Genomic DNA, 5,317 nt, shown 5'->3' on the forward strand with positions numbered 1-5,317 from the left:
CCTAGAAATGCGTTGCCTGCCAATGTGTGCCGCTTGCTTAACAGTGGTGTTTTTGCAAGTGTATACAGGATATCCTTAAATATCACGGGTGTATCGTTCACAGTTTCGACCTATCGTGAGCAACCTCTTTATATACCAATTTAGCTATTGTGGGGGTTAATTGTGGCTTTTCACTTGTATACTGTACCCGGAGGTACTGTATCATTGGCTGATACCATGGTGCGAGGCAGACGAGGGACGCGACAAGTCGGTGTCACTTCAACCGTTGCCGTACAAGCATCTTGCAGACAAGCCTCGACTGAGGGGAGGCCCAGGACTAATTCAGATAATTGTCAATGGTGTTAGATATGAGCGGGAATCGAACTCGGGTTGCTGTGTTCGTAGTGCAGTGCGCTAACCATAACAGTACCACTCCCCACTCGCGCACAAACACACCCGTTAAGTACAGTATTCAGTATTTATACCCCTATTTGTCTATTAATGTTTTTGTACAGGGACTTAACGTATTTTAATTGTTTTTAGTTTATTTCTCATAAAGTACAGTACTTATTTCATTTCTAATGTCTATTTTTGGTTGCTGTGTACCTAACCCCCATTATTTAGGTGAGGCTTCGGTATTGAATATCGTAGTTGGCTTTCACGGACTTTCCAAGAACGTAACCCCCTCAATATTCAAGGGTCTCTTGTAGAAATGTCTATCCTGCAACATGCATGTATAACCTATGGCTCGCTGGCTGTATCCGCAACACAACTTCATTTGCAATGGCCACCCGACCACATGAGGCTTACCAATTTGAAACAATCCGCAAAGATCTTGGCCATTCCAATCAGACACGACAGGGGGATATTTTTGACCTGGCAACCTTAAATGTATAATTTTAGTACATTCGGTCACATCTCTCACTGCACGAGGCTCTTGCAGTTACAGAAGTGATTAAGGCAGGGGTGTCCAAAGTTTTTTTAGTGAGGGCCAAATACAGAAAAATAAACAAAAGGCCGGGCCACACACTAGAGGTGACGTATTGACACATGAATACTGTGTGTATTTCTCACTCACCTATAATGTGAAGAACATTGCACTCAGTGGGAGCAGTGATGCTGTCCTTTGGATTGAAGGATGGCTGACATGTCAGGAGAAAGTTTGGTGGTTGAGACACGAAGGACTTCACAGAGATGGCTATCAGCCATTCTGGTTCTCAGTCTGCTTTTGTTCTGATTTAACAGAGAAAATGTTTGTTCACATATGTATGTTGAGCCGAACAGGCTCATCATTCTTTTTGCGTGGCGTCTCATCAGAGGAAACTTGGCATTATCCAAACTCTGATAGAAGTCAGGGAGGGAGAGAAGCTGATGTTGACTCTTCAGAGAATCATCACATTGCATTTCAATCAGTTCTAACTGCAGACTCTCTTCCACTTCTTCTGCATCCACCAGGAAGGGGGTCGAGAACAGCTTGATTTGTTTTTCAATGACAGAAAAATCTTGGAAATGCTGGTTGAATTCTGTCACGAGAGATACAATCACAGACACATATTTCTCCTTTTTAGCAGAAAGGTTGGCCTTTGGAAAAGCAGACTTGATTTCAGACAGCGCAGGGAAGTGTGCAGCATTAAAGCTTCGTAGTTGTGACTCAAACAGGCGGAGCTTTACACAGGCTTTCATGTGCGCATACAGGTGTGGCACCAGCTGTTCTTTGCCTTGTAGGTTCTTGTTCAGTGTATTCAGATGATGAGTAAGATCAACTAAAAATGCCAGGTCTGCCAGCCACAGAGGGTCACTCAGTTCATGAAGAGGTCGGCCCTTCTCTTTCAAAAACTGGTCGATTTCTGATCTCAGCGAATAAAACCACTGCAGCACAGAGCCGCGGCTGAGCCAGCGCACATCAGAGTGGTAGAGTACATCCCCTTATTCAGCATCCACATCAGATAGGAAAGCTTGAAATTTTCTGTGGTACAGTCCTCTAGCTCGAATTATGGTGACAGTTTTTACAACAGTGTTCATCACATCGCCCAGCTGGACAGTCTTGGCACAGTGCTTCTTGGTGGATTATACAGTGCATCCCAACAGCCTCACCTCTGCTCTCTTTTACCTTGGCGCACACCATCGATGCCATTCCTTTGCGCTCGCCCGTCATGGCCGGAGCTCCATCCGTTGTTACTCCGCAGAGCTTGTCCCATTTAAGCCCCATCTTTTCAACTGCCTCTAACACAGCTTCAAAAATATCTCTACCCGTCGTTGTGCCTTTTAGGCTCATAATATCAAGCAGTTCCTCCGTACAGCAAAAATTATCATCTACTCCCCACAAAAAAATTAACAGTTGCGCGGTGTCTGTGGCATGTGCTCTCGTCGCATGCTATCGAGTAAAAATCAAAAGCACAAGCTTTGTCTCTCAGCTGAAGTTTCAAGTTAGCTGACAAGTCCTCGATTCTCCGCACCACTGTATTTCTGGATAAGCTCACGCTGTTGAAATCCTGCACTTTTTCCGGGCACATTATTTCTCTGACTTTGATGAGGCACTGCTTTATGAAATCACCATCTGAGAATGGTTTGCCGTGCTGGGCAATAAGTTTAGCAACTTCATAGCTTGCTGTTGTGGCGTTTTCCTGTATTTTGTTAGCACGAAAAAAATTGTTGTTGAGCTTGCAGGCTAGCCGTCATTGGCTTGACTTTCTGTGTTCGTTCGGCACCGGTGTACGATGTGTAGCTCTGATGTTTGGTCTCATAGTGCCGACGGACATTATACTCTTTCATCACAGCAACATCTTCATTGCAAATCAAACAGACACACTTTCCGTTGATTTCTTTGAAAAAATATTCATTTTCCCGTGTTTGAAATCTTCTACACTCACTTGCTATTTTGCGTTTCTTCGGTGCTGCCATTTCTGGTGACTCGCGGTAAAAGTTTTTCTTTGCTTAATTTTGTTTAGTGGAGAAGCACGGTTTTCCGTGGCTGGCTCCATCTAGTGTTGAAACTAAGAAGTGCAACAGAGTTGAGCTCAAGCTTCTTGTGCGGGCCATATTCAATTATATTTTCAGAATTTGCTGCGGGCCAATAAAAACTGGACCGCGGGCCGCAGTTGGCCCGCGGGCCGTAGTTTGGACACCCCTGGACTAAGGTGTCTTAATACGTGTCTCGCGAAAGGTATTTGAAAGTTCAATTCAGCCCTCGATAAGGAAAAGATATCTCCAACCATGGTTTAAATAAATAACTACGGCATACTAGAATCGGTTTACGGGCTTCTCTCCCACACTCTGTGCGTCTCTCCCTAAACCGTGCAGTACGCGGGGATGAGGGCGTGGACAGGATGTGCATCACCAAGGAGGATGGCCACGGCAGTGCTGACGATGCTGAAAGAGATGAAGCCTTGCTACTGAGGCCTCCTCCGCCCCTCTGAAGGTCTCCACTACCCATGACTACACTGCCTGGGCCGTCGTCCTCTCTGCCACCGCTTCCACAGCCGCCCCTGATGCGGCCACCCCTGTCAGGCCAGGTGGCCAGCTCCCGATGGCACAGCAGCAGCAGGCGGAGGAGAGAGAGGTGACGAGAGGGGGTGGCCACCTCCCGCCAGAGAGGCTGGCGTCACCACTGTTGCTGCCACCGCCGCTCGGAGCGCTGGGCGTTGTGATCCGCAAGCCCTTCGTGTGCCAGCTGTGCGGCGAGGGCTTCACGCACTCGAGTGGGCTGTTGCGCCACAAGCGCATCCACACCGAGAAGCTTTACAAGTGCGACGAGTGTGGAAAGGAGTTCCTGCTGGCATACACGCTCAAGAGGCATCGGCGTGTGCACGTGACAGTGGTAGATGGGGGAGAAGGGGGGAATGGGATGGGGTGGCATTGGGTTAGATGTGAAAAGCCTTGATTATGATGGACTGTTTTCATTTTGCTGTAGGCATAGGAGGGGATGTGAGAGAGAAGTTGAGTAAAAGGACACCGCGGCCACCCTTCACCCAAAATAGCACGGCCCACACGCGATGCATCCCGACACAGCCCGACGATCCGTGACCCCAAACCCGATGCACGAGGTGGGTGGTTTGGCTGTGTGTGGGGTGCACTGTGACTTGCCTGTGGGCCCCAATGAGAGGCGGAGGGTCGGTTGTAGAACTGCGGCGTCATAGGAGGTCTTGGTCATGGAGCGCGGCAGCCGATGGAGACATGTCCCGGCAGGCCGCATTTAAAGCACACCACCGGCCCAACCCTCTGGCGAAGAGAAGGATCCCTAGGACGTCCACGGTCGTCGTGTAGACTCGTCTCGGCCCTCCTTCCCCTACCCCCGGAGAAGGAAGCGTAGGCTCCTTGAGATGCTCCGTCTTCCCCGACGGCTAGGACTCCAGCAGCCACGTCGGAGCATTGCTGAATGCTGAAGTGTGCCTCCAGGCACCGCGCGATCCTGAGCGAGGAGAGGACGTCATCGTCGGTCGCAAGTTGTGGGACCTGTAGTTCTTGGGCAAGCTGAAGCATCTTCTCCAGGACCAGCGAGTCCTTGCCGACCTGGTCCATTACGGGGGTAGGCTGACTTCGCCAGTGCCAGAAGCGCGCTGCGGAAGGCAAGTGGCATCTCGGCCTCCCCAAGCCTCCGCGTGGCGAACTTGTGGCACTTGTGGGACTGAGGAGCGTAGATGAGCGCCATATGGGCCAGGGCTTGTGCCAGGAATAGCGTCAAAGGCCGCCAGAACGTCGCAGTCCAACGCCGTCGGTAGCACACGTAGCGCCTCCTCCTCAGTCCAATTAGCTAACTTAAAAGTGGCAGTAAAACGGTGTCGAAAAGCTTCCCAATCGCCACCAGTAGCTGTGAATTATTTGACGAAGGGCAGCCTCTTCTTGAGTGCAAGATCTGTGTTCAGTGCCGTCGGCGGGTCTTGCAAATTGGCGGGAGCCGTTTCCCGCCCGCTGTTCAAAATAGCAGCCGCTTGCGCGGCTTGCGTCCTTCCGGTTTCCCACGCGCTGGAAGTGGCTGCGGTTGAGGTCCCGGGATGCTGCACGGGCGTCCCCTCGTCGTCCTCCCTCTGCATTAGGGCGGCCAAAGCAGTGACGGCGGCCAGGAGGTCTCCCATAACTTCTTTCTTTGTCTGGCGATCACTGCTTGGAAGCGGCGGCTTCCGCCGCTTCCAAGCAGTCGCTGATGTATCAACCAGCTGCTCCATTTCTGGGTCTTGAGCAGCCCGGGTTGCTGGTGGTGGAGTACAGTCGTCGTGGTTATCCTCGTCCGAAGACGACCATGTTTCCTCCTTGTTAACATTAGTAGCCTACGCTCTCACCAACTATTGTAACTCCTGACACCAGTTGTAGTGCTTCAATAAAGACATACACACTACGTGAG

The sequence above is a fragment of the Petromyzon marinus genome, chromosome 1 (assembly GCF_048934315.1).
Source record: "Petromyzon marinus isolate PM22_M1 ecotype Great Lakes invasive population chromosome 1, UKy_Petmar_22M1.pri1.0, whole genome shotgun sequence".
NCBI lineage: Eukaryota > Metazoa > Chordata > Hyperoartia > Petromyzontiformes > Petromyzontidae > Petromyzon > Petromyzon marinus.